Here is a 27,197-nt window from a genome sequence, read left to right on the forward strand (position 1 = left end):
ATGCGATCGCACAACGTTTTTCCCATAGGGAAAAATTCGCTTTGCGAAGACCGGTAAGCGTTTCGCTTACCGATCTTCGCAAAACGACCCCCGCTGATCAGCTGTTCGGCGGCCAAAATGGCCGCCGGAAGCCGGGAAATGGCCTAAAATGGCCGCCCACAGCGTTTTCGCGCCCTCGTTAAGCGAGGCGAGGGCGCGAAAATGGCTGCCGGCCATTACGAAGCTTCGTTAAACGGTGAGTATTTGGCCCATTTGGAACGCATTAAACCATGTTTAATGCATTCTAATGGGCTTTTCTGTACCGTTTAACGATGCTTCAGCATAGCGAAGGTTAATCCGGAATGGATTAACCTCGCTATGCGAGGCACCACTGTACACAGATTGCTGGCTTCACAGAACCCTACAAGTTATTCTCCTGCTTTTGTTTCTGACCCCTAGACCAAATTTTCCAGCAAAATTTGGTTCAGCTTCATTCCTACTTTAGTGTTTCATTCACCTATGATTATAATCATGTTTTGTTTTGTTGTGTGATCAATTTCCTCCATGCTTACACAAAAGCTTTCAATTTCATCATCTTCAGCATCTGTAGTTGGAACACAAACTTGAATGACAGGATTTGCACAATGTTTGATGGATATTATTTGGTCAGACTTTGCATTATAACCCCTAACTGCTTGTGCTACATCTTGCTGGATATTTGCAGAGTAGAATACTTTGTTAGTGTATGATCGACATTATCCTCTTCTATTTCCCTTTAGTTCACTGAGACCAAGCACTGCAATATTTATACATCCCATATGGTAGGTTGTACAGTTTCCAGTTTACCTTGATTCATACTTCTCATGTTCCATATTCCAATTGTATGTGTTCTTCAGCATCAGACTTTTCTTTTAGGTCTGTGTACATCAGCAACTAGACTATATTTTCGCAACTAATGTTGCATCATTAGTGACAGTGCTACTCGTACTTGTCCTTGGCTCTTCCCCAGGGGTTGACTGATAGCTTTCTGACCTGGGAGTCTCATCTTCCAGTTGTATCTCTTGTTGCATTTCAGACTAACTCATTATAGGGTTTTCATGGTCAGGAAAGTTCAACAGTGGTTTACCATTTCCATCTTTCATGCAATATTAATAAAAGTTAACTTGAGTGCCACCACCATTAACTCCTCCACCAATGTCACTTTAAGCTACCACTGCTGCCCAGTAGCTCACCACTGGAACTATCCATTCTCTTCTGTTGATGCGGCCATTACAGTTGAAGAAGGATGGATGCATCTAAGTTTTGTGTCTCAGCTGTGACCATTCTGCCTTGTGTGATCCTGCTACGAGGTCAGGCATAAAATGGAGTCTGGCTTCCTGGTGGCATTGCTCTAAGTTTAACCTGCACACACAGTACTCTTTCAGTACTATTCCAAAAACAGACCTAGTCTCTTGTTTTCTGAAGGCACCCCAGTCATGAAATCAAGAAAATATAATAATTATGGCCATTTCAGAGATGAGTCTTCTTTGTTTTTCGCCCAGTTTGATTCTCTGTTGTCTCTTCCACATAATATCCTTGGGCATCATGCCATCAGCAAATCACCCCAGTCTGTTGGAAACCTAAGCCATCCCAAGCTCAGTTCAATGGACTGGTTGTCTATTCTTTTCTTTTCTGTGTTGCCACTCCCCAAGTAATCCCCTACATGATCTTTTTAGAGCAAGATAATATACTGTACAGTCAGGCTCACTGAAGACACAAGAACAAGCAGGAGAGCAAGCTCCAACTTGTGAATCTGTGGTTTGGATAAAGCAGGTTTTTTTTCAAGAAAAAAAGAGGCAAAAGCCAACATGGAGGAATGGCAAGTATGGACCTGGTTCTTTCTCACACACAAAGCTGAAAAGAAAGAAAAAATGCAAAGCGGGAGGCAGTATTCAGCAATATAAGTCAAACAAGACTAGCACTGTTGGGATATGAAAAAGTCATTTTACAAACAGCTCAGCTGGTTTTAGCTGGTAACTAGTAAGAAAGAGATGAGTTATATACTATAAAGGCTGTATCTGGTTTATGGAAACTTTTCATCCAGGCCATGAGTTGCCACCCAGGCACTGTAGCAGAGTTTTAAATTTCTGGTAAAATTCCCTTTTGCCACACTACAAATACAGAGATCCACAGAGGAGAATAGCTGCAAGTACCCTAGACTCCACCCTTTCTCATTAACTGGCACTTAAAGTCTCAATAACTCACTCTGAGACATTTGTGAGAGAAAGAATAAAAAAAATTCTTTACTTACAGTTGTTTGCAATGACAGACTTGTGTATGCTCCTTTATTTCCTGCACACATACTTAGCAACCAACTGAACAGATCAACAGCAAACAAATAAATTACCACTAAAAGACTAAAGAGAGAGAAAGAACTCTCAGCAGAAAGGAGAATCCCTCTCTGAATTCAAAAGGTGAAGAGAATGATTACTAGACAAATAATCACCTCAGCCCAGAAAAGTCCCACCCAGTCACACAAACTACAGATATCATAGAATAATAGAAAAGGGAAGTTGGAAGGGGCCTGTAAGGCCATCAAGTCCAACCCTTTGCTCAGTGCAGGAATACAAGCAAAGCATATCTGCCAGGTGATTATCTAAGTTTTTCTTGAATGCCGTTCATGCCTGAAAAACTGTATAGAACGCTGCATGTATTGGAGAGAACTACACAGAATTGTCATGTAAAGGAAAATTGATATAAAAATATTAATTTCCCCTTTGCTGTTGTTTTAATTTGAGACCATTATCAAAATTAGACATGATACAGAGTAGAGTAATCATAGAATCATAGAAAACTGAAGTTGGAAGGCCATCAAGGTCATCAAGTCCAATCCCCTGCTCAGTGTGGGAATACAATCAAAGTATATCTGCCAGGTGATTATATAAGTTTTTCTTGAATGCCTCCAGTGTTGGAGCAGTCACCAACTACCAAGGTAACTGGTTCCACTGTCTTACTGCTCTAACAGTTAGGAAAATTTTCCTGATACTCAAAAGAAATCTGGCTTCCTTTAACTTGAGCCCACTGTTGTGTGTCCTGCACTCTGGGATGATCAAGAACAGATCTTGCCTCTCCTCCGTACGGCAGCCTTTCAAATATTTGAAAAGTGCTATCATATTAACTGCCCAGAGTAGACCTTTGGTCTAGATGGGCGGGATAGAAATCCAACAAACAAACAAACAAATACCATCCCCCTGTCTTTTTTTTCTCAAGGCTAAACATGCCCAGTTCTTTTAGCCTTTCCTCATAAGGCTTGGTTTCCAGCACCTTGTTCATACTTGTCACCCTCCTCTGAACTTGTTCCAATTTGTTAGCATCCTTCTTGAAGTGTGTTGTCCAGAACTGCAAGGCTGCAAAGAAAACTTAGATAATTCAATTTGAAACTCCTTCAATTCCTTCATTCTCCAACCTCAGTACTCCTCCTTGCTTTTCTCTTCCCATTGCATTCTTTACATTTCCCACACTATTACAGTAGGGTCCCCATATCTGTGGGCTCAGTATCTGCAATTTCACTTATCCACAATCTGAAAATATTAAAAATATTGAAAGAAAAAAAACCTAGGAATACATATTTTAATTATCTATTTACCAGAACTGGCTACTAGAGGGAGCCAGATATCATGTGATATTCTTGTTGGTCAAAGAAATAGCATGGTCTCCAGTTCACTCTAGTGGCCACTTCTGGTAACACATGGTGAAAATACTTTTTTCTGAATGTTTTCTTTTACCATGTCATGTATAGTGTTCACTATTATTTGCTGTTTTCCAACATCTGCAGGGGGCTTGTAACCAATCACTCACAAAGGGTCCTACTGAACATTCTTTGATCCACAAAGCTCCTTCAGCCTTTAATTCATCTTTCCCCCCACCCTCAGCTTGTCAGGCATCAGGACTCCTTCCTTCTTGCCCCTCTCTTTACAACTTTTTTAAAAGCTGGGGCCCAAAGAAGGATGCAACAGTAATGCTGACATCTGGAGTATTGTTTACCTTGTCTCTGGTGAACATGGATCTTGTTTGTTTCCCTGCTTGGATCACCCACTGTTGGAGATGGAAAAACCAATAAGAGATACCATTTGTCACATCAAAGAGCTGCTCATGACCTGCAACAGCAGGATGATTTATGGCCCTGATGCTATAATATCACCCACACAATCTTGCCCAGTCAGAAGCTTGGATTTCTCTCAAGATGTGGAAAGAGAGATAATGGTAGCTCCAGGACCCCAAGCAGCTCTCAGCCTGGTAACACTTAGACGTAATTTCATAAGCTTCTCTACTAATTAACAGTTTAGACCTCTGTATGAATCTGTCCCTTTCCTAGAATCTGTCTGCTAGGTTGGGAGAGAGAGAAAAGCGACAGGGGGGACCAACCATGAGAATGAGGGAGAGAGAAGAAAGAAGGTGATGCCGAGGAGAAAGAGGACAGGATGTGAGCGGTCTTGCTTTGTTTTAGGTCTGCCTCCCTCCACAACAAGCATTAAACTTGTCATCTATGAGCATGCAAGTCTGGATAGATGACTGAGAGTGGACACCCTTTGTCTTGACAGCCTGGTTACTTCTCTCTACAATATTCTGCCTACATTATGATTTAATGCCCTCTGTATAGTCCCATGCCCAGCAGTAATTCCAAGTTAAAATAACACACAGCTTCAGTTAAAAAAGCAGGAAAACACAGCACCTATTTGCCCCCCTTGTTTTTCCCCTTCACCTCCTATCCGTAACAGAATGCCACTCATTCATCTGTTCTTTCCAAAATGTAATTAAAAAACCAAATATCACAGTCATCTTCTTTTGTCCCATTTAGAGCTGAAAATGGCTTGTGCTTATTGGCTGCAAGCAAGACAAGGAGGCAACCCATGGCAGTGTGAAATGCATGCCAAACACCACAGTCAAGAATTGAATATAAGCTGCCACAGTGAAAATAATGGAAAGCCCCTTTGTGTGGTTGGAAGGTTGCAAATGGCAGAGTTGCATTCAATTGTATAGTTTTAAGTTCTGAAGTGCTGCCTTCCCCATCACAAGTTTTCATAGCTGTGTCCCCGGGTAGAGTCTAGAAATGCAGACAGCTATCATGTTTATATCCACAAGGCAGATCTAACCATTTCCACCTCTGCTCAGAGCAGGTGTTTTGTAATGCTAATGGATCTTCTCTGTCTGTTTAAAGTCAAGCCACCCCAAAGCACTTTGCATTTCAGTGGAAATAAATCACAGTACAGTATGTTGGCTGCAGAGAAAAGGGGGACCTGTAATTCAGCAACATCTGGAAAGCATACACGGCCCCCACTTCTGGTGCTTGGGGCACATAATGTAATATATTTGGATGGTTTCTTGGGCTTCTGTGATAATGCTGCTTGCTGTGCCCTCTTTCTCTCCCCTTTTCTGGCACTGCAGCTCATTTTTCCTGCACTTCCAGCTGCAGCTGCTACAGCCACACCATACCTTTCCCATCCTTGGCCCCAAAAGGTATCTATTGTGTGATTCACATCAGCACTGGGGGGGGGGAATTGGAATAGGACTCCCAGAGCACCCCAGCCAGCACAGAGATTCTGGAAGTTGCATTACCAAAACAAACATGCAAACGAACGAACAAACAAACAAAAACAAAAACAAAACAAAACTTCTCTAAACTCTGATCTGTGCCATCTTGTATTTCAGGACAACTCCTTACTTGTTCCAGCATACCTTCACCTTTGATATGTTATTTATCTATTTGTCCTTCTGTCTGTCTGTCTGTTTGTTGATTGCATTTGTATCCCACCCATCAAGTGACAGAGCACTACTCTGGGTGGCTAACAGCAACAAAAAGAAATAATAACCCACCCACCAGCACATATACCCAATTTAAAAAACAATGAAAAGACTCCAGAGGCAAGGGCAAATAAAACTCATTTCACAATGAGCTACAATTGTTTTTCCCTCTTACTGGTTTGGTGATTCAAGAAACAAAGTAGTAATTCAGGACACTCAACTAAACAACAACAGCAACATTGAATTATGACATTCAGGACTGATGTTTTTAAGGCCTTGGAGCTGTGTTTGGACCTGTTCTCCAGGGCAGATGAAGGTGTGTTTGCTGAAGGAGGAAGCAGCCTGTACATGAAGAATAAGGCAGGCAGCACAGCAGCAGACCCCAAAGGCAGCCTTCCTGCCCCACAGACTTTTCTATCCAGTACATTCCAAGATGAGTCAGCTCAGCAGTACGATCTACTGAATCAGGCTGCTCTTGACCCTGAGGTAAAGAATGCCTCAGAGAAGGCTGTTACTAGCAGGGCGTGAATAAGAAATGAATAGCTAAAAAGAATTTAGAAGGGGGGGGGAGACACACATTTATACCTTTGCATACACTGTTATCACCTTCTGGACTATTATAGGATTCTGTACTCACACAAAATCGAGTCAGAGTCAAAATGTAGCAGTAATTAATATAGTAACTGTATTTTTAATGATTATATATATTTTATATTGATTTTTATGTTGTAAGTCGCCCCAAGTAGACATGGTCTAGAGGGGCGGGGTATAAATAAATAAATAAATAAATAAATAAATAAATAAATAAATAAATAAATAAATAAATAAATAAATAAATAAATAAATAAATAAATAAATAAATCCCCCTCCCCCCCATCATCTTGATTCAGCTGCATTTTATGCTTTGAAGACATGTCTGAGGAATGCAGTCCAGCGGCAGAACCCACGAAAGAGCAGGTGGATTACAACTCCTGGAAGCCTCATGGCAGTTCACCTTTCAAATACGTCACTGCATCCACTTGCATCATTTAATCCTCCCCCAAATATCAATTTTTCAGGACAGGATATCTACGTCCAGGTTCATTTTTTTTTTCCTTTTTCAATTTTGGTAGTGTACATATTCGCAGGAAGATCCCCAGGGGCTAGATGTTGGCACCTTAACCAGCCAAAGTTGTTTTGCTGGGCCTAGGACCTCTTCTTAAATAGGATCTTGTAGAAGAGGACAGGAAATCTTCTCCCAGAATTTGGGGAATCTTTGTCTAAGACAAATTTCAGGGGGTTAGCTTGTTTTTGTATGTTTGTTCTTTAATACAACACAGAATACAAAGATGGTACGACCACTGCCAAAGTAACTTTTTGCTACAAAATAATTTTTCCATCTCATGAGGAAGAAAATAACCATGCTTGGAATAAGGCAGCCTACAGTTCCTATGAATTGTACTGAAGCTTACACGTCTCCTTCCACAATATTGCACTGTGATTACCATGTACTAGTGTGAAAGCTGGACAGTTAAGAAAGCTGAGAGGGAAAAAATGTTTCATTCAAAATATGATGCTGGAAGAGAGCTTTGCAGAAACCCTTGACTGCCAGAAAGATGAACAAGCAGGTCCCAGATCAAATCAAGCCCAAACTATCTCTGGAGGTTGAAACTTGAGGCTGTCCTACTTTGGGCACATTGTGAGAAGGCAGGGTTCCCTGGAAAAGACAATGGTGCTGGGAAAGGTGGAAGGCAGCAGGAAAAGAGGAAGACCAAATATGAGATGGAATTACTCCTTTAAAAAGTCCACAGGCTTCAGTCTGCAAGAGCTGAGCAGGGCAGCTGAGGACAGGACATTTTGGAGAGCACTCATTCATAGGGTCACCATGAGTCGGAGGCGACTTGAAGGCACACAACAACAACAAATCACATTCTTAGTCCTGATTTCAAGTTGCACTGGTTTAATTGTCTTTGACTTCTGCATTGTCTTTTGGGGCTTGTGCTGATAATAGCTGGGATTAGTAATGCAACATTATCTGGTCAAGAACTTTGATTAGGGTTCTCCTTCCCATGTTGTGTGGCTGCAGGAGTGCTTTGATAGTCTGATTGTGTCCTCCAGTCAAAAGCATCTAGTTTCTAATGTGAAATGCAGGGTGAGGGGTGTATATGACTGAAGCTGCATTTACAGGATCCTCTGGGCTGAAGGCAAGCCAGTATGATGCTGCAGTGGGAGTACTTTTGGACCTTCTCCATAGTGTCTGACAACAGAGAAAGACAGCAGTTCTAGCATGCCAAGGGCTTGCATTTTGCACGAGCTAAGAATGAGGTGGTTGTACAGTGTCACCGAAGCTACCAACATGAATTTGACACAACTCCGGGAGGCAGTGGAAGACAGATGGCCTGGCATGCTCTGGTCCTTGGGGCCACGAAGAGTCGGACACGACTAAACAACAACAACAAGAAAACTTAATTGCACATGGTAGAAAAGTTATTTTTGGACTACAACTCCCAGAATCCGCTAGTCACCCTTTCCTTGGATTTATTTCCAGGCAAGGATGGCTCAAGATCATTTGTCGCTGGAAATAAAGAACAAGAGCTCTTCTCCCCCCCCCACACACACACAAATCCCAAACAATTGGATTGGTAGTTGAATCTTTCTCATATACAATTTACTGTGAATTCAGGAGCACAATTAAATAAAACAAAATAGTACAAAGCAAACCTTAAAGCAAAATTAATACAACTGAAACAAATCTTCTAAAATTAAAAAGTGTCATGACTCATTAAAACTGTGGCAAAGTAGTTCAGTTCAAGAATGGGGAATGTCTGCCTCCCAGATGCTGTTGGCTTGGAACTCTCATTCGCCACAGCCAGTGGTGCCTAAGCAGCATTCAGCTACAGGACCCCATCCTGCAATGTGCAGGTGAGCCACCATCCCTCATTGAGTTGGTTGGCTAGTATGGGAATTAGGATGCTGGAAAGGTATAGCACTGACCACCACCATAGCCTTGGGGGAAAAAGGTCTGTAAAATAGGAATATCATGGGGGGGGGGTGTTGTACAAAGGATACTGAGAAAAAGTGTGCTAATTGCCCTGCTTTCATCCTAAGTGTGTGGAAAGTGGAAAATTTAAAGAGAAAGGCACTCTGTACATACTCAAAAACTCTCCATTATTTCCTCATGTGTTCCACAGCTGAGCCCTGAAAAACCGTTTTTGAGCTCGAATGAAGGATGCAATGACAGATTGCCCCTGAAACATGGAAGTACTGTACTATTTCGCTGCCCCTGCCTCAAAGTGAGGGAACTTCCCTCGCCCTCCTTCTTTTGCTCCACATTCAAATAAACTCTTAGGTACGCGGACAATCTACGATCAGCGCCGAGGGCTTTAAATACACGCATTATGAAGACTGCCCATATGAAATTCTGACAGATTTTGAATCAATACAGTCCTCAGGCTCTAAAAAGCTCTTGACACGTATCTAGCCTCCCTCCCTCCCTCCTCTTTTCTTCCTTTTTTCACCCAGTAACGAAAGATTCTGAAAACGCGGGTGGATTGGGAGAGAGGCGCTGGGAAGACTTTGCAATTGGCAAGCCCGCGAGGACGCGGCAGCGCGCGAGCCAGAGAGACTGAAGCGCCCCCCCCCCTTCCCGCCGCCCCGGACATCTCCCGCGCGCAGTCGCTCCGTCTTGCCCTGCCTCTCGCCGGGGAGCGGGCGGCCCAGGGGGAGCGCAGCCGACGGCACGCGCCGAGTTATTAAAGAGCCTGCCCCCCCCCGCTCGCCCCCCCCGCCCCCGCGCGCGCTCTTCTCCAGCCAGCCGGGCAGCTGTCGGCGGCTGGTGCAGAGAGCCTCCCCCGACGCCTTTCCCAAACTCCGTTAAACAACCAATTAGCGCCTCGTATGCAAAACAACTCCCCGCCTCGCTCTCCCTCTTTCTCTTCCCGCCGCCACCCCCCCCCCAGCCCGCTTCCAGCCTCCCCAATTCCAGGCTCGCCGCGTCGAGGAGAGGAGACTCGAGGCAGCCCCGGGCCCGGGCCCACGGTGGCGGAGCCGGTGCGATCGCGCCTGCATTTGTGCTCTGGAGTTGGCCGGCGGAGACGAGGAGGAGGAGGAGGAGGGAAGCGGGCAGGCGAATAGGCTGGACGACGCGGGGACCGAGGAAGCTGCCGCGCCAGGTAAGGATGGGTGAACGCGAGCCCCCGGGAGGGCGAGGGAGGCGGCGGCGGCGGCGACTGGGACCCGGGTGAGGGACCCGGGTGAGGGGGCATTAGCCCTGACCGGCGGAGCGTCTGGGGCACAAGGGCATCTTCAGGCTTTCTTCTCACCCCAGTGCCAAAGCAGTGCCTGACATGTAAACAGAGCGGCGGCGTGCAGACAAAAACAGATCACTTTGCGCGGGTCATAGGCATATCTTGCGATCCGATAGCAGTTTCACCCCTTGTTATTAAAGACACTGGCAGGAATGCACCTACTCCTAGGCACCAGATGGGGCTGGCCTGGTACATGTGTGTATCAGATAAACTTGCACGACAGACATCCTTCCCCTTCATGCACACAGAATCCAGCCACGATGGGCAGAACACAAACAAGGTTATTGGAATATATAGGAGCCACCAGAGAGACACAGTGATCCCTGAATGTCCTTGCACACAATGCATCCTGAATGGAGGGAGTAGGATGCTGTTCAGAAAGCCAGCTTCCTTTATTCTTTACACCTGTGTTGCAACAAGGTCACGTTTGGCATTTAAAAGTATCAGTGGGAGAGATTCTCATGCTCATAAACAGGTATATTTTAATGCATTGAACTGCACTTTAGAGAAGCAGATCCTGGAAAGATATCAATAAACACCTGAAACATGCATTGATTGGGGTAACGAAGAAAAGAGATATATTGAAAAGGTAAAGCAGGACATTACCGTACAATTGCACTCATTTCACACGCTAGCAAGGTTATACTCAAAATCCTACAAGGTAGGCTTCAGCAGTATGTGGACTGAGAACTCCCAGAAGTACAAGCTGGATTCCGAAGGGGCAGAGGAACTAGAAACCAAATTGCTAACATGCACTAGATTATGGAGGAAGCCAGAGAGTTCCAGAAAAACATATACTTCTGGTTCACTGACTATGCAAAAGCCTTTGACTGTGTGGACCACAGCAAACTATGGCAAGTCCTTAAAGAAATGGGAGTGCCTCACCATCTTATCTATCTCCTGAGAAACCTATACGTGGGACAGGAAGCAACAGTTAGAACTGGATATGGAACAACTGATTGGTTCAAAATCGGGAAAGGAGTATGTCTCCCTGCTTATTTAACTTATATGCAGAATACATCATGCGGAAGGCTGGACTGGAGGAATCCCAAGCCGGAATTAAGATTGCCAGAAGAAATATCAACAACCTCCGATATGCAGATGATACCACTCTGATGGCAGAAAGTGAGGAAGAATTAAAGAACCTTGTAATGAGGGTGAAAGAGGAGAGTGCAAAAAACGGCCTGAAACTCAGCATCAAAAAAACTAAGATCATGGCCACTGGTCCCATCACCTCCTGGGAAATTGAAGGGGAAGATATGGAGGCAGTGACAGATTTTACTTTCTTGGGCTCCATGATCACTGCTGATGGAGACAGCAGCCACGAAACTTAAAGACGCCTGCTTCTTGGGAGGAAAGCGATGACAAACCTTGACAGCATCTTAAAAAGCAGAGACATCACCTTGCCAACAAAAGTCCGAATAGTCAAAGCTATGTATTCACGAAGGCTTTCACGGCCGGGATCTAATAGTTGTTGTGGGTTTTCGGGCTTCTTGGCTGTGTTCTGAAGGTGGTTTTTCCTAACGTTTCGCCAGTCTCTATGGTTGGCATCTTCAGAGGACAGCAAACTGTGCTGTCCTCTGAAGATGCTGGCCACAGAGACTGGCGAAACGTTAGGAAAAACCACCTTCAGAACATGGCCAAGAAGCCCGAAAAACCCACAACAACCATAAGTCAAAGCTATGGTTTTTCCTGTCGTGATGTACGGAAGTGAGAGCTGGACCATAAAGAAGGCAGACCGCCGAAGAATTCATGCCTTCGAATTGTGCTGGAGGAGGCTCTTGAGAGTCCCCTGGCCTGCAAGGAAAACAAACCTATCAATTCTAAAAGAAATCAACCCTGAGTGCTCACTGGAAGGACAGGTCCTGAAGCTGAGGCTCCAGTACTTTGGCCATTCCATGAGAAGAGAAGACTCCTTGGAAAAGACCTTGATGTTAGGAAAGTGTGACGGCAAGAGCAGAAGGGGACGACAGAGGATGAGATGGTTGGACAGTGTCTGCGAAGCAACCAACATGAATTTGACCCAACTCCAGGAGGCAGTGGAAGATAGGAGGGCCTGGCGTGCTCTGGTCCATGGGGTCACGATGAGTCGGACACGACTAAACGACTAAACGATGATGAAAGCAGGACATTTTGATTTCAGCCGTTTGGCAGCTTTCAGTCACAGAATATAGAGCATGTGCTGATAGAAAGAAATACAAACAGATGGATATTGTGGCATACAATTTCTAGCGTCAGAGCGCACTTCTGTGTTGTTTTTATGTGCTGTCAAGTTGCCCCTGACTTAAGCCATCACCATCAATGAGCCATCTCCAAAAGGTCCTGCCCTCAACAGCCCTGCTCAGCTCTTGCAAACTCAAACCTGTAGAGTCCTTCAGAGAGTCAGTCCATCTTGTATTTGGTCTTCCTCTTTCCCTGATGCCTTCAATCTTTCCCAGCATCATTGTCCTTTTCAAAGAATCTTGTTTTCTCATGATGTGCCCAAAGTAGGAGAAACTCAGTTTTGTCTTTTTTTGCCATCAGATATAGTTCAAGCTTGACACACTCAAGAATCCAGGGCATCTGCAAAGTTCTTCTCCGGCACCATATTTCAAACGAATCAAATATTTTTCCTGTCAGCTTTCTTAACTGTTCAGTTACTCAAAGGAAATACAAGAACATTCTTAATCTTGGTCTCCAGTAACAAATACTTACACGTGATGATCTTTTCTAATTCCTTCATTGCTTCAGAGTCTCAATCTTCTGATTTATTGGGTGCAGTTTCCATTTGGATTGAGGATTGAACCAAAATATTATTTATATCTAACTATCTCAGTTTCTTCATTATCAGTGTTAAAATTCTGTAGTTCTGTAGTTATGATTTTGGTGGTCTTATTGTTCAATTGCAATCCTGCTTTGGCACTTTCTTCTTTCACTTTCATCAGAAACCATTTCAAGTCATTGCTGTTCTCTGCCAGTAAGATGGTGTCATCTGCAAATTTTAAATGATTGCTGTTTCTTCCACCAGTTTTCACTCCTCCTTCTGCTTCTCTAGATGGAGGAAAAACATATCCAGCAATAGACAGGTTGAGAGTGTATGTGGTATAGTGGAGAGCGTGTTGTACTGGGATGCAGGAGATCAGGATTCCAATAGGCATGTTGAGAGTGTGTGTGGCAGTAGAAAACCACTCTTTGAGCATCTCATATACCTTGAAAACATTAATTGCCATAAATTGAAAGTGACATGGTGGCACATAAGAAGCAGCATATTAGCTTGTAGCAGGAAAAAAAAAATCCTGTGAAGCCATGAATTTGGAGGTTTATAAAGTTGTCATTTTAACACTGATTCCAATACCTTTCTGGAATGAGTCACCAGTGCCAAAATTACAACTGTGAGTTGTCCATGTCCCCACCCCACGCAATCACAGTACTGGTAGTATACTTCACTCCCACCAGGTACGCAGGTACATGGAATAGTGGTTGATGGCAATGTGCATAAAGATGCAGGGCTGGGTTGATTTTTGAGATACGGTGGCATAATATGTAACTGTGGTGTGGATACAACAGAACTTGTTGCATCCAAAGCCAAGGCAGCTGGGACAACTGTCTGTTGTCTGACTGGAAGAGAGTAGAAAAGAGAAGGGTTGCAGCCGGAGAGGTTTGTAGGAGTTCAGATAATTTGCTCTCTGTATCTGTAGTGTCAGCTTTGGTTTCAACAGTAGTCATTTTTTAACCCACATGGACTGTGACATTTACGGTGAACAGACATGGACCATTCCGCTATATAGCAGCAACCAACCATGGAGCAAAGCTAATTGTCTTTCCTTTCACCACCATCCCATCTATAAATGACACAAAGAAGTAAATAATACTGTGGACAGGATACCACAGTATCATTTACTTATTTATTTCATTTATATCCCAGTTTTTTATGGCAACATACACATCTCATAACCTGGACATAGCCTCAGTCCACTAGCAATCCCTGCATGTATTCCCCGGCTTCATTCTTCTTCTCCTTGCTTTATCTTCACAGCAATCTTGTAAGATAGGATAAGCTGAGAGAATGCAACTGGCCCATGATCAGCTTGTGGGTATGGATCAGCCGACACATGCACCTGGAATTCCAAAATCCCAATCCCACACTCTGGTCACAACACCATACTGACTCTCCTTCTCATGACAGCCATTTTGCCCCCCACACAGCCAATCTACAATACAATCTTAGTTTGTATTTTTCTTTGTATTTCTACTTTTGCATCGTCTTGTAAGCATTGGAGTATTCCATTGTCTGTGCCTATGCAGGTGTCTGCTGTTTTAATGTTATTGACATCATTGCAGTCTGTAATGAATGAGTCTCTTTCCCTTCCTGTGTCAGGAACTGGTTTTGATATCCTGTTCCCCCTAACCAGAAACTAAACATTACTGAACTGATGAAGATTTCCTTCTGGGTTGCAATGGGTGGTGTACTTGGTAATTGTATGTACAAAACAGAATACAAGACAAATATCTGATGAAACTGAAGAATTGTTTTTGTAAAACATTCATTTTTTCAAAAAAGGAAAACTAGGCTAAGGGGAACTTCAGCATTCATTTCATTGCATGGTTAACATCAGAGGTCTTTCCTGTCCCTCTCAGCTTTTCTTCAGAAGACTTTCCCCTACCAGCACTGGAACAGTGAGATTTGAGAGGCATGCAAGGTTGTTATAGCTTTGATTTTATTCTCCAGAGAATAATCAATTAGTAGTGTAAGAAGATCCAAATGTGGATCTCAAGGATAGCTCGACATTTGATTTCTGCCTCTTTCTGATACATATTTGTGTGAGCATCTATAGTTAAGGCTGGCCTAGGAATTGTTTAGGATATCAGTGCCCATGGCCATTGACAAAATTGATGTATGTGGGGCAAGGGGGAGGCAAAATATTGTGGCACTTTAGAGACTAACAGATATATGGCAGTGTGAGCTTTCATGGATTAAAATCCACTCCAGAGGAGTTCAGACACATGATTGCATTTGAAGAAGTGGATTGTGATCTATAGATATTCATACAGCAATACATCTGTTGGTCTTTAAAGTGCTACAATATTGTCTCTCTCACACACACACGCTCACTCTTACTCTTTTGTCCCTCTCCCCATCTTTAACTGTGATGTCACAGACTGGCATGGCTGTTTCTTTGGAAACTGCTGTGGCAGTATATTTCTCACTCTCTCAGGTTTTTTTCCCTCTGGTAAATGATGAAAGAGATTCAGGATAAATAAACACAGTGGCCAAAATTGTGTTTGGCAGGGTCTGCTTGCACAACAGGAGTGATGTCACTCATTAACAGTTGCTTTTGCATTGCTGAGGTGTGTGTCATTTTGTTGTAGGGTGCATAAGATCCATGCAGCCTCATATTGTAAAGAGAAGCCTTTAATCCGTGGCTATCTACTGATGACATCAGTCCCATTACACAGGTGGAGCCACCCAACAGGATTTCAGCCAGTGCATCTTTAGACTATGTTAGTTAGACATAGACTGTGAAATTCATTACCACAAGATGCAGTAATGGCTGCTAATTTGGATGGCTTTAAGGGGGAGGGAATCATATGGGTGATAAAGTCATCCATCATCATTAGCCAGTGGGCTACACTTCATCTCTGGTGTCTAAAGAAATGCACTTTTGTATACCAGTGGCAGTTGCACTCATGTCCTACTGGGAGGCTCTCTTTAAAATCTGATTGGCTACTATGTGAGCAGGATGGTGAATGAAATAGACCTTTGAATTTGGATCTACGGCATCAAATTAAAGAATGAGAATTTTGGAGCAATATTTTTATAAACATGGTTCAATGTGTGTGGCATATACCAAACTGTCTTCACTATTCACTATATTCCATATAGCCAGATTACAGAAAAAATTGCTTTTGGGACTACAGTTCCCAGAATGTCTCAACTAGCATGGCAAGTGACTGTGCTCTGCATGTAGCCTTGATGAGCCAGTGCCTGTGAACCACTGTGGCCCAACAGGAAAACTGAACCAGTTCGAGATTTGGTTTTGGGTTTGTGCCTGGGGGGGCTACCTGCTCCTGTTGTGTGGCCGCCACTGCCTCCTCCCTGGGTACCATGTGCAGAGGCAGTGACCAGGCTTCTTCCAGGGGACTTGGTCACTGCCTCTGCACATGCATCCAACCCCCAAATGATCACCTTGGTGCACGGAGAGCACATGTGCAGAGGCAGTATGCATGACTCCTGGAAGGGAAGACAGGCCCGCTATCTCTGAGGATGGAGGCAGCTGCGGCAGGACCAGTTCGGGAGGCAACAGGGGCAGTGGGTGGTCCTCCATTTTGCCGAAGCATAAAAAAGTGCCAAGGGGGAAAAAAGGTTCAGCGCTTTGTTTTGCTTCAGCAAAATGGGATCCCCAAACTGGGTTGCAAATGAAATTGTGAACCAGCCTGGTTTATTGGTTTTTCTGGTTTACAATTCAGTTTGTGCCTATCTCTAATGGCATGTCTTTAGATCCATATGCTTACAAGTCTCAAGAGGAAACCCCAGTCACAAAGCAACCTCTCCCACTATATTGGAACAAGAGGAGATGAGTTGCTGGGGAACTGCAGCCTCATCAAGACGCCGGTCACAACCCTTTTACCCCAGTGGAGAGAGATTTCAGTCACAACACCTATGGACAGTTTAGGTTTGAGAACTGTGCACTTTTCCTTCCCACCAAACACAGCCCTCATATCTAAAAAATTTAAGAGATGGGTCTGTGAAGTTATTTGCTCCCCCCCCCAGGGGAGTTACTATTTTTTCTCCATATCTGTGAGTGTGTGTTAGGCATGCATATGTGCATGTACATTTTACCTTGGCCTTTTAAAATTGTTATCTGGTTAACTTGCTGTGTTTTTATTCTGTCAAAGGTATATATTTTTGTGGGGAGCGTTGGGATAGTTTTCTTTGCTTTTACTTTTTTTAGAGTAGTTTTAAAGAATTATTTCGGGCTCATGGAATGCCAAAAAAACATGAATGTGGAAATGTGAAGCAAATTATGTGACAATTTTCATGTAAAACAAACAAACAAAAATGAGTACATACAAAATATGAAATCAGAAGAAAATGAAAGTGACACACACAAAAGTACTGAAAATGAAAGAAATACAAATACTTTTGCTGTCTCCATCATCATTGTAATTTAGTTGCTTATTTATTTCACTTGCTTATATATTTCATTTGCATTCCTTCCACACTGGGAACAGAGTTACTTTCTTTTTGCAGAATGGAATCTGAGGCCTTGTGCATAGAAAGCATATGCTGTCTCAGTAGACTATATGCTTCTTCTACCAGCTAGTGCCTATGAGGGCAGGTGGCTGTTTTTATGTGTTTCATGGGGCTGTGGTGACAGATTCAAAATGTCAGGAAAAATCTCAAAAAATGAGGAGGCTGGGAGTGAAAAGGCATAGTTTTACAGATCACGTTGAGTCGCTAGTGCCATTAGAATGGGAATGCAAAAGCCTGCTTAATGCTAATTAATATTTATATTGTCAGTTTTGGGTGGCAGCAGTTCTCTAGCCTTTCAGACAAGATGCTTTCTAGAACTGCCTAGAGATACCTGATATTCTCTTATTGTCTCCTACTCAAGTACTACCCAGACGTGACCCTGCTTATCTTCCAGAATCAGACCAGATTGGGTGGAAAGGCCTCAAATTCCATTCTGCACACAGACCAGATTGGTTGTGTTCAAGATGCTATCTGGCTGCATACAACTGATGGGAGTCAATAGTAACTGGAGGGTCATGCATTTCCTGTTCATGTCTTAAATGAAACTGAAATATAACCACTAGATAAGATGAATGTCGGATATTGCCAGCTTGCTTCTAATGCACAGAATGGTGTTAATTTTCAAATGAATCTGGACTTCCAATTGCAAAGAAAATGCTGCTACATATTTCTTTACATGTGTGTGTATGTGGTGTGTGTGTGTGTTGCCCAAATGGCATGCACTTGCACTCTGTGTCCCCCAGAGTCTTGCACATTCTAGCTGTACTCTACTATACACTTTATTCTAGCAACTCATTAACCACTGAAACCACTTGGATCTCTGTTTGATGCAGCCCAGTCTCTGGCTATATCCCCTCCATTTGGCAACACAAGCTGCTAAATTGGGCTTTTATCTCACTGCACTTCCGCCTACCACCTTAGTCATTCCATTCTGTTAGGCAATGCTGAAGCATGGTGGGAGGCTGATGAATACAAATGTTCTAGATGAAAATTAGCAGTTTAAAAGCTAATGGGGGTGGAGGAATGAGAGACTCTTAATGTTGCATTCCACCAACTACAGAGCTTGTGAGCTCAGACAGGATGGAAATAGCCAACGTCTTGAACATACCCAGTCTGGTCTGAAGCTGTGACTACACAGCAGGGAAAATAAGAATGAATCTACAGTATTCTGAAATCGTACCTGGGAAGTCAAGTTTTCCTGGGTGAATTCAATTCAGCCTCCTGCACAGGAGTGAGAAGAGACAGGGGAGGAAACCAGCCTTGTTTGCACATTGTTAACCATTTGAATCCTTTTCTCCCCACTGGTGGTGTCTGAGTTTCCTTCCTTCCTCCCTCCCTCCCTCTCTTCCTTCCTTCCTTCCCTCCCTCCCTCCCTCCTTCTCTTCCTTCCTTCCTTCCCTCCCTCCCTCCCTCCCTCCTTCTCTTCCTTCCTTCCTTCCTTCCTTCCTTCCTTCCTTCCTTCCTTCCTCCCTCCCTCCCTCCCTCCCTCCCTCCCTCCCTCCTTCCTTCCTTCCTTCCTTCCTTCCTTCCTTCCTTCCTTCCTTCCTTCCTTCCTTCCTTCCTTCCTTCTCTTCCTTCCTTCCTTCCTTCCTTCCTTCCTACTCCCTCCCTCCCTTCTCTCCCTCCCTTCTCTCCATCCCCTCCCTTCTCTCCATCCCTTCCCTCCCTTCTCTCCGTCCCCTCCCTCCTCTCCCTCCCTCCCTCCCTACCACCTGTTATCTAGTACTAGGCCAGTTGGCTGACCCAAAGAAAAAAGGAAATAGCAGCAGAGAGACAGGAGGAAGTTTTCCCTTCAGCTGTATCCCATCTTCTTAAGGTAGCTCTGTTCTGCTCTGGCTGTCCAGATTTGTGGAAGGCACAGTTCCATTGGTGGAAGACACAGCTGCCTCAAAGGTTCTCTCTCTTATCCTCTCCCACTTTGGTTGGCCAGCTGTCCTAACATGTTTTAATTTTAAAAAGAAAGGAAAAGAAAGAAGCAGAATGGGAAGAGAAGATGAACGCAAACCCAGGTACTACATGTGGGAAGGAGAGGATTCAAGTGCCAGCCACTGCTTCTTTCCTGGCTCTCTTGCTGGTGTTGGAGCCAGCTAGAATTGCAATTGTTACAAATCCTTCCACATCAGTGCAGGTGATCATACTGACTGAACTGGTGCAAAGGCATTTGATTCCAAAAAATTAGAAGCTCCAGTGGGAGGAAACTGGGGGCTGAATCCCTTTAAGTTTTACATCATGTAGTCAACAGATAATAATGTTAATCAGACTGTCCCCATCCCAGAGTGTTATAGGCCAATTTAATTGCACCCTGAGTTTACTTTGGGGGTCTGTATTGTCTAAGATGGAGGACCAAACTCTTCTAGTCCCCAGCTGTCAATGCATTATTCCAGGTGAAATCTAAAGCCACTGTATCTTCTGCAGAGCCCCATTTGATAGTCTGTGTAGCTGTGCTCTGCAAAATCTGCATAGTAGGTTACAAGGACTAAATTATATGCTGCCCCTTTCTTTTTAACAACTTGTTTAAATCAATGAGGGAATTTCACATGTTGTTTTACCCTTCTTGTTGGCTAATAAAGATATCACATCTGTATGGATTGTGGCATTTGATATACAGTGGTGCCTTGCTTAACGAGCGCACCGTTTAACAACGAATCCGCATAGTGATCGATTTTTTTAGATCACTAATGCGATCGCATTGCAGTGTTCTGAATAGACAAAACATCGCATTGTGATGATCGGTAAGCATTTCGCTTACCGATTTTCGCATTGCGATGTTTTTTAAAACAGCTGATCGGCGGTTCCAAAATGGCCACCAGGTGCCCAAAATGGCTGCCGCAAGTGTTTTCGCGCCCTGCCCTCGTTTACCGAGGGCGCGAAAATGGCGGCGCTATGGAAGAACTTCGCTGAACTGTGAGTTTGCGCCCCATAGGAACACGTTAAACGATGTTTTCACATACAAAGATGTTTTCACATAGTGACGATTAATCCGGAACGGATTAACGTTGCTATGCGGGGCACCACTGTATGACCAACACAGCTACTATAAAGTTTTTCTAACACTGCAGGATGGAGCAAAATAACTGATTATATGTGCTAGCAGTTGTATGCCTTAGTCTTGCTTTGCTTTGGCATAGGTTTGTTTCCCTCAATATAAATGTCTTTCACGTGTGTTGAATTACAGTTTCTATCATTTGCAGCTAGCATGTACAACATATCTGGAAGATATCAGCTTGAAGTAGGCTAATTTTTTACAAAATTATAAAGTACTGTACTGTATCCAGATTATGAGGTCAGGATGTTACATTCTATCCCTTCCAACCATAATTCATAGCCTTCCCGGTTTTCTTTGTATCTGATTAGCCGAACATTTTTGTTTCTTTTTTGCAACAGGAACTATTAGCAATAGTTTTTCAATTAGAATGGAAAATATGGGCAGGTTCTTCATTGTATAAAACCTGGGGTCATTCACTGAAGCTGAATGCAAGAAGTTTAGGTCAAATAAAAGGAAGTACTTCTTCACACAATAATAGTTTAGTGGTAGAAATCACTACCATAAAACTTAGTAATGGTCATCAGCATTAAAAGGGGACTGGACCAACTCACAAAGTTATGGTTTTTAATTATTACTAGCCATGATGGCTAAATATGACTTCCAGTATTGATACTGGAGGCAAGAGTCACAGAAAGGAGGGCACAGTTGTGCACATGTTCTACCCATGGTCGAACCAGATAAGATGTGTGTCTGATCTGTCAGGGTTCTTCCTATGTTTTTATAAGACAAGGTATTTCCTGTTGCAAATTTCCTGCCTGGGTGGGGAGACCATGACCTTATCCACCAATTTTACGCCTTGGCACATTTTAACACTCCAATCCTAGCCTCCATGCCTTAGTGCCACTAGGAAGGGCATCAGTGATTATTCAGGTGGTTAGTGAAAGGGCTGGTCCTACTAGCAAAATTAGCTTTTTATGATATGGGTGTATTATTGTCTGTTTGCAGTTTGCTTTATTTTTTCTTAGTTACACGTAAAATAAATAATGTGGGTACAGTAGTTTGAGTTAAACAAATAGGTTTTTTATTGAGGGACAACAGTCAGTAGTTATGATGGGAAAGGTGGATTCTAGGATGTTAATGGTAAAAGTTGAAACAACAGTAAAATGTTCTTTTTTCTTTATTAAAGACCAAAATAACTTATTTGCTGAAGCTCAGTCTTTTTGATACACATATTATAAGCTCTTTAGACAGATTTTTAATACATCCAGCACAGACTACTTAGCTTGACTGATTGTCAAACAGACTTCCTATTCTTTTTAGACTCTACAACAGTCTAACTGATTCTGAATTGAACTCTGAATTGCTACACAGACCAGAATCTTCCCCAAAGCTGTCCTATCCCACTAGGAGTTCAGCCATTCAGCTGCCAGTAACACTAACACTCTGCCCTTACATATTAACATCTACACGAAACCACTAGGAGTGGTTATCTGGAGCTTTGGGATACAATGCCACCAGTATGCTGATGACACCAAACTTGATCTCTCTTTTCTGTCTGATTCTAAAGAAGTTGTTCTGGGCCTAGATGAGTGACTGTCATCAGTAAGATGAGGATTTCTGTGAATTCACAAGAGTTTCAGAAAAATGCAAGCATTAAAATACAAGCATCTTAAAATCACTGAAATATGACCTGTTAAACCAGGGGTCCAAACTACATTCGCCCCCCCTTGCCATTTTATCCAGCCTGTTTCCTTCAGCCCATGTGTTTGCATGGGGGCAGGAGGGCCCTGGGCGTGCAGACGTGAGTGTGTGCGTGGAGGGGCCTGGCAGGGAGGCATGCATGCAGGTGTCCATGCAGGTGTGCAGGAGGGGGCAGGCGGGTGCATGTGGTGCAGGCAGGCAGGCGTGCACACATGTGGTCGCACATATGCATGCTCACATGTTCCTGTTCCTTTGGGCCTCAAAAAGGTTGGAGATATCCAGTGTGCCCCTCACAGTGAAAAGTTTGGAGACTCCTGGATTAAACCAACAATTTTTCTGAAATTATCACCCACTTTTAAAAAATCTGTGCTTATTCACACACACACAAATTATAAAGTTTATTCTTCTTCACTTGCAGTCCAGTATTGAAGGAATCATATGAATATTTTGAGAGTAAAATCATATCTAAATTAGTTTTTGTAAACATCAGAATTGCACTGGATGATCATATGCATCTTGAGGTTATCAAACTCAGAACTCCTGTTGGCCGTCAGTATTTTCTTGTATCTGGAGAAACTCTGTTTGACATCACAGGAGGTTATTGGAACAAATATGAAAAAAGCCAACTCATCTGGAGAAAATTCTGGCTGAAAGTCATCAAATATTTCTTCAAGTCCATTTAGAATGTTCTTTATTTTGCAAAGTGTTGAATAACCCAGATTAAATTGTAGCACTCTTTTCAGTTTATCATTAATTTTTTCAGTCACTTTGCCCTTTGTCGACTTTAAATCACTCTCGGTTTGTTTCACCATTTTCAATGCATCACTAAGTTTCATTCCTACCATTTCAAGGCAGGTGACTGCTCTTGATAATCCACTGATGTTAGATTTTGTATGTGCCAAGTTTCCAGTCAAGGTTTCAGAAAATAAATTTCACACAATCTTGATGGAGGAAGATTCACAACAATAAAATTCTTTAACTGTCCACTGCAAAGAATCATAATTTGTGGAATAATACATAATTGCATCCAGCCAAGTTCCCCAACACATCCTAACAGGTTAGAGAGGAAGAACCAAAGTAGGAGCAATTTCTTTGAACTTTTGTACTCAAAATGGAGCTTTAATGAACAGTTCTGCTTTGTGGTCTCTGTGAATGTACACTAATGGGTTAATCTGCACCTGAGCAGAGCAGCCTCAGAAGCTTCTATAGCAGTGGATGCAAACCTTTTTCAGCTTGAGTGCCCAAAATGAGGGGGTGGGGAAGAAACCAGTGGCTGCCGTGCCACCCGGAAGACCAGAACTGGAGCAGGAACTGGCAGTTTCAGGGAGCATCATGGGGATGGACAGGAAGTTTCAGGGGGAATCATGGGGACAGACAGGAAGTTAAAGGGAGAATCATGGGGACAGACAGGAAGTAAAGGACCCAGAACAAGAAGAGAAAGGGGGAAATCCCAGCTGCAGCCACTTCAAAAGGTTTGTCGCGTGCCAGAAGAAAGGGCTTCACGTGCCAGCTGTGGCCCACATGCCATAGGTTCACCATCACTGTTCTATAACTTTAAGCACTTAGTGCCGGGACCTCCCCTACACCGGTTATATAACTCCACCCCCGACACCAGTGCCTCAGTTCTTTTTCCAATTGCCGCTGTAGCAGCAGCTTCGTTGGGAACTTCACAAGTGAAAAACAATTCTATTCCTTATCTTTCCTTTCTTTTGACCTCCCTTGTTCTTTCCTCAGTAACAAGTTGTTTCTTCTGCCTGGGGGAAGAGCACCAGCCGGCTTGTGTATTCTTTGTAAAAGCTTTACAAAGCTGGCTGTGGCGCCCTCGGGGCTTTTCTCTTTTAAAAAAGTCTTTTTTACCTTCTTAACAAGGCTACCCCCGGGCTCAAGAGCAACAGCTTTCCACCTCTTTGCAACCTTCCTCTTCGTGTCAAAAAATAAGCCCCACCTGTCAGTAATATTCTTGACTGGGGTAACACCTTTTTGGTGGTTGATAAATTGGCACGAAAGAGCCCTCATTTATTAATGGGCTCGTTCACACAGCAGCCTGTGATCTCACCTCAGCCTCCGGCGCCAGCATAGGCTCAGAGGAAAAGGACTCATAGGAGTCGACCCGATCACAGGAATCCTGTGGCTGTCAGGCAGACCCGAGTATTTTTCCTGCTCATCAATAGGGTCCTATCACGCTGACAAGTTCGAGCAGGACCAGTCCCTTATTTCAGAGAGGAGCTATGAGCCTTATCCGCCATCTTTTCTGCCGCCACCACCTCCCCACTCTACCTGGCACTGTTCTGAACTACGGGCCGAGGAACGTTTTGTGCCTCCACCTACGCCTCGAAGGAGTAGTGTTCCCTCTAACTTGGCTCTGGCAGCAAAGTGTCCACAGGTTTGACCGAACCTGCTGTTAACCCATTCAGCCTTCTCCATCCCAGTAGCTGTTCTTGAGACTGATATTGGTCAGGCTCATGCTAGAAAGACTTACCTTATTCAGGTTGGGACTCACAAGAGTCAGAGGGGGAGGAAGAGTTTCCAACCAATCTTCCTACACCCATACAGTGGACCCTCTACTTAAGGAATTAATCCATATTGGAATGGTGGCTGCAAGTCGAAAAGTCTGTAAGTCGAATCTCCATTGACCTACAATACACTGAAAACCGATTAATCCCATAACCAGTGGTTTTTATTCTATTTTTATTCCATTTTGTTTTTTTTCTGGTCTGTAAGTCGAAGCTAAATTTTGCAGCCAGAGAAGTCTGTAACTCGAAAAGTCTGTAAGTCGAGCCGTCTGTAAGTCGAGGGTCCACTGTATCAGTTGCTGCAGATAGTCACCCGCCTTTACCATTAGAAAGTTGTTCTTCATATTCCCAACTGATACAGAGAACACAGATAAGGAGTTCTTTGGTCAGCCAATTACTCCACTGCCATGGGCGCTTATCGTCACCACTTATGGAATTTGGCAGTGCCCATTCTGCAGGTAGCTCCTGTACGCCTTTACAACCAGGACCTCTCATATCACCAGGAGGCAATAGGGCTGGCGCGTCACGAGCGCATTGCTGCTCGGCATGCCTTGAAACCAGCATCCAAACAACTGGCGGATCGAGGACCTGCTGTTTGATGGTGTAAGGCTTTTTGCTCAGAAAACTGATGTTATTCTTGATAACTTGCTCAAGCTCAGGAAGACGGCACAGTCATTTGTGGCGTGACAACCTCGAGTTCCTGGAGATGTTCCTACCAGCTTAGGGCATCCCAGGAACGTCAAAGGCCCCAACCCCAAAGTTACCAACCGCCACCCCCTAGACATGTGGCCAGGCAGCGCCCTGACCAACAAAACCACAGGCAGGATCGCAAAACCAAGCAGTCTCTTTAATGCACCTGACTTCTCAGTCATTCACCAATCATTCTGTTTGACCCCTTGTCTTTCCAATTGGTGTTCCTTCATGTCTAACACTTCGGTACTCTCTATCACAGCTACCAGCTATGCCACTGAATTCGATGTACCCCCTATCACAGGCCTCATTAAGGCCACCCCCTTTGGAAGATGAAATTCAGGCCTTGTTAGGGAATGATGCTATTGTTCCTTTGCACCATCCCCAAAAAGGATGGTGTCCTCTGGCCCATCCTTGATCTTGGAGGCCTGAATTCTTTTATTACTCCATGAAGATTCTGTAGGGCTTTCTTGAACTCTGTTATTCACATGTTATGTCCAGGGGGTTGGTTTACCATGATTGAACTGTAAGATGCTCATTTTCATGCTAGCATCCGGTCAGACCATCAATACTTTCTCAGGTTTTCAGTAGGAGGAATCACTGTTTACCCATATTTGGATAAATGGCTCCTGGTCGCTAAGTCCAAGTCACAAGCTTGTAAACACACGTCCTTGACACTGTCTCTTTTGCCAGCGTTAGGACTAAAGGTCAACATAGAGAAGTCAGCTTTACAACCTACACAACATGTAAATTATATTAATGTGACTTGGGATGCTTTCTTGAAGCAGGCTTTTCCCCTGACAACAAGATTGTGAAAATGCATGGTTTGTTATGCTCCTTTTCTTCAAGCACTTGGTCCCTGCCCTATGTCAGAATCCAGCTCTGGCAAACTGTGATGGAGAGATCCCTGAAAGGGCCCGAAGGGAGAGATCTCTGAAAAGGATGAGACTGCAGTCTAGGAATCAGGTTCAAAGCGTGCTCAGGTTCATCTGCTGAGGTACAGGATCACTCTTCACTGTTCACTCATGCTGATACCCCAGTGATGCCTGGCATTTCCTTTTATTGTGTAAGTTACATAACATAACGGACAGTTACATAACTAAAATGGCTGGACCAATAGGGAGTCGTGTCTATTCTGCTCAGCAACAAGTCTCATAAGAACATTAATATGGTACAATACATGAATATGTGACAAGAACCATGTAAGTTATGGCGCATATTCCCACAGCCCTACAGCAACTTCTGGGGCTGATGGCATCTACCACAGCTCTGGTACAGCATGCTCGATTGAGGATGCAGTCCCTTCAAGCCTGGTTTCTCTCACTCTTTCGGACATCTTGCGACCACCCATCCACATTGCTCCAGGTGACTCTAGAGCTCGCTGCACAACTGGGCTGGTGGAAATCCCTCCCCCAACTTATGGATAGGGAGACCCTTTGGTCTCTTGACCCCGATAGTTCAGTTAACTGTGGTTGCCAGCCCGTCAGGCCGGGGGGGGCTTGTCTACTCTACACCACCATGCTGTCCACGGCCGCTGGTGCACGATAAAAGCCGGCCTGCATATCAATGTACAGGAGCTCCTGGCAATCAACAATGCCTTTTGAACCTTCGAGCCCCTACTCTGTGGTTGAGTGGTCTCAGTCCCATCAGACAATACACTGCAGCTTATTATATAAACAAGCAGGGCGGCACTCACTTGTTACGCCTTCTCTTCCACACCATCAACATTTCAGAATGGTGTTATGCTCGCCACATTTATCCAGTGGCTGTACATTTGGCAGGCGAAAACAATTCCTTAGCAGACCATCTCTGCAGACAACAGTTCTGCTCTCACAAGCAGGTTCTTGGCAATGCCATCTTTCGTTGCCTCTGTCGTTAATGGGGGACTCCAGACATAGACATTTTTGCATCCCAGATGAACAAGAAGTGGGCCATGTTCTGCTCCCCGGCCGGCATCGGTCGCAACTTCCTAGGGGACGCCTTCCTGATGGTCACGGGGCCTCCTCTACATGTTTCCACCTTTCTCC

At 44.0% G+C, this 27,197-nt stretch overlaps 1 protein-coding gene across 1 annotated transcript in view; it reads left to right on the forward strand.

Annotated features, from left to right (window-relative positions):
* The first annotated feature begins 9,778 nt into the window (after window positions 1–9,778).
* Window positions 9,779–27,197, forward strand: part of LZTS1 (leucine zipper tumor suppressor 1) — a 74,650-nt gene continuing 57,231 nt past the window's right edge. The window contains exon 1 of the mRNA XM_020812326.3: window positions 9,779–9,911. The gene's annotated coding sequence lies outside the window, so the exon portion shown is untranslated. The remainder of the gene's footprint in view (window positions 9,912–27,197) is intronic.

Source organism: Pogona vitticeps, chromosome 8 (genome assembly GCF_051106095.1).
Source record: "Pogona vitticeps strain Pit_001003342236 chromosome 8, PviZW2.1, whole genome shotgun sequence".
Taxonomy (NCBI): Eukaryota; Metazoa; Chordata; class Lepidosauria; order Squamata; family Agamidae; genus Pogona; species Pogona vitticeps.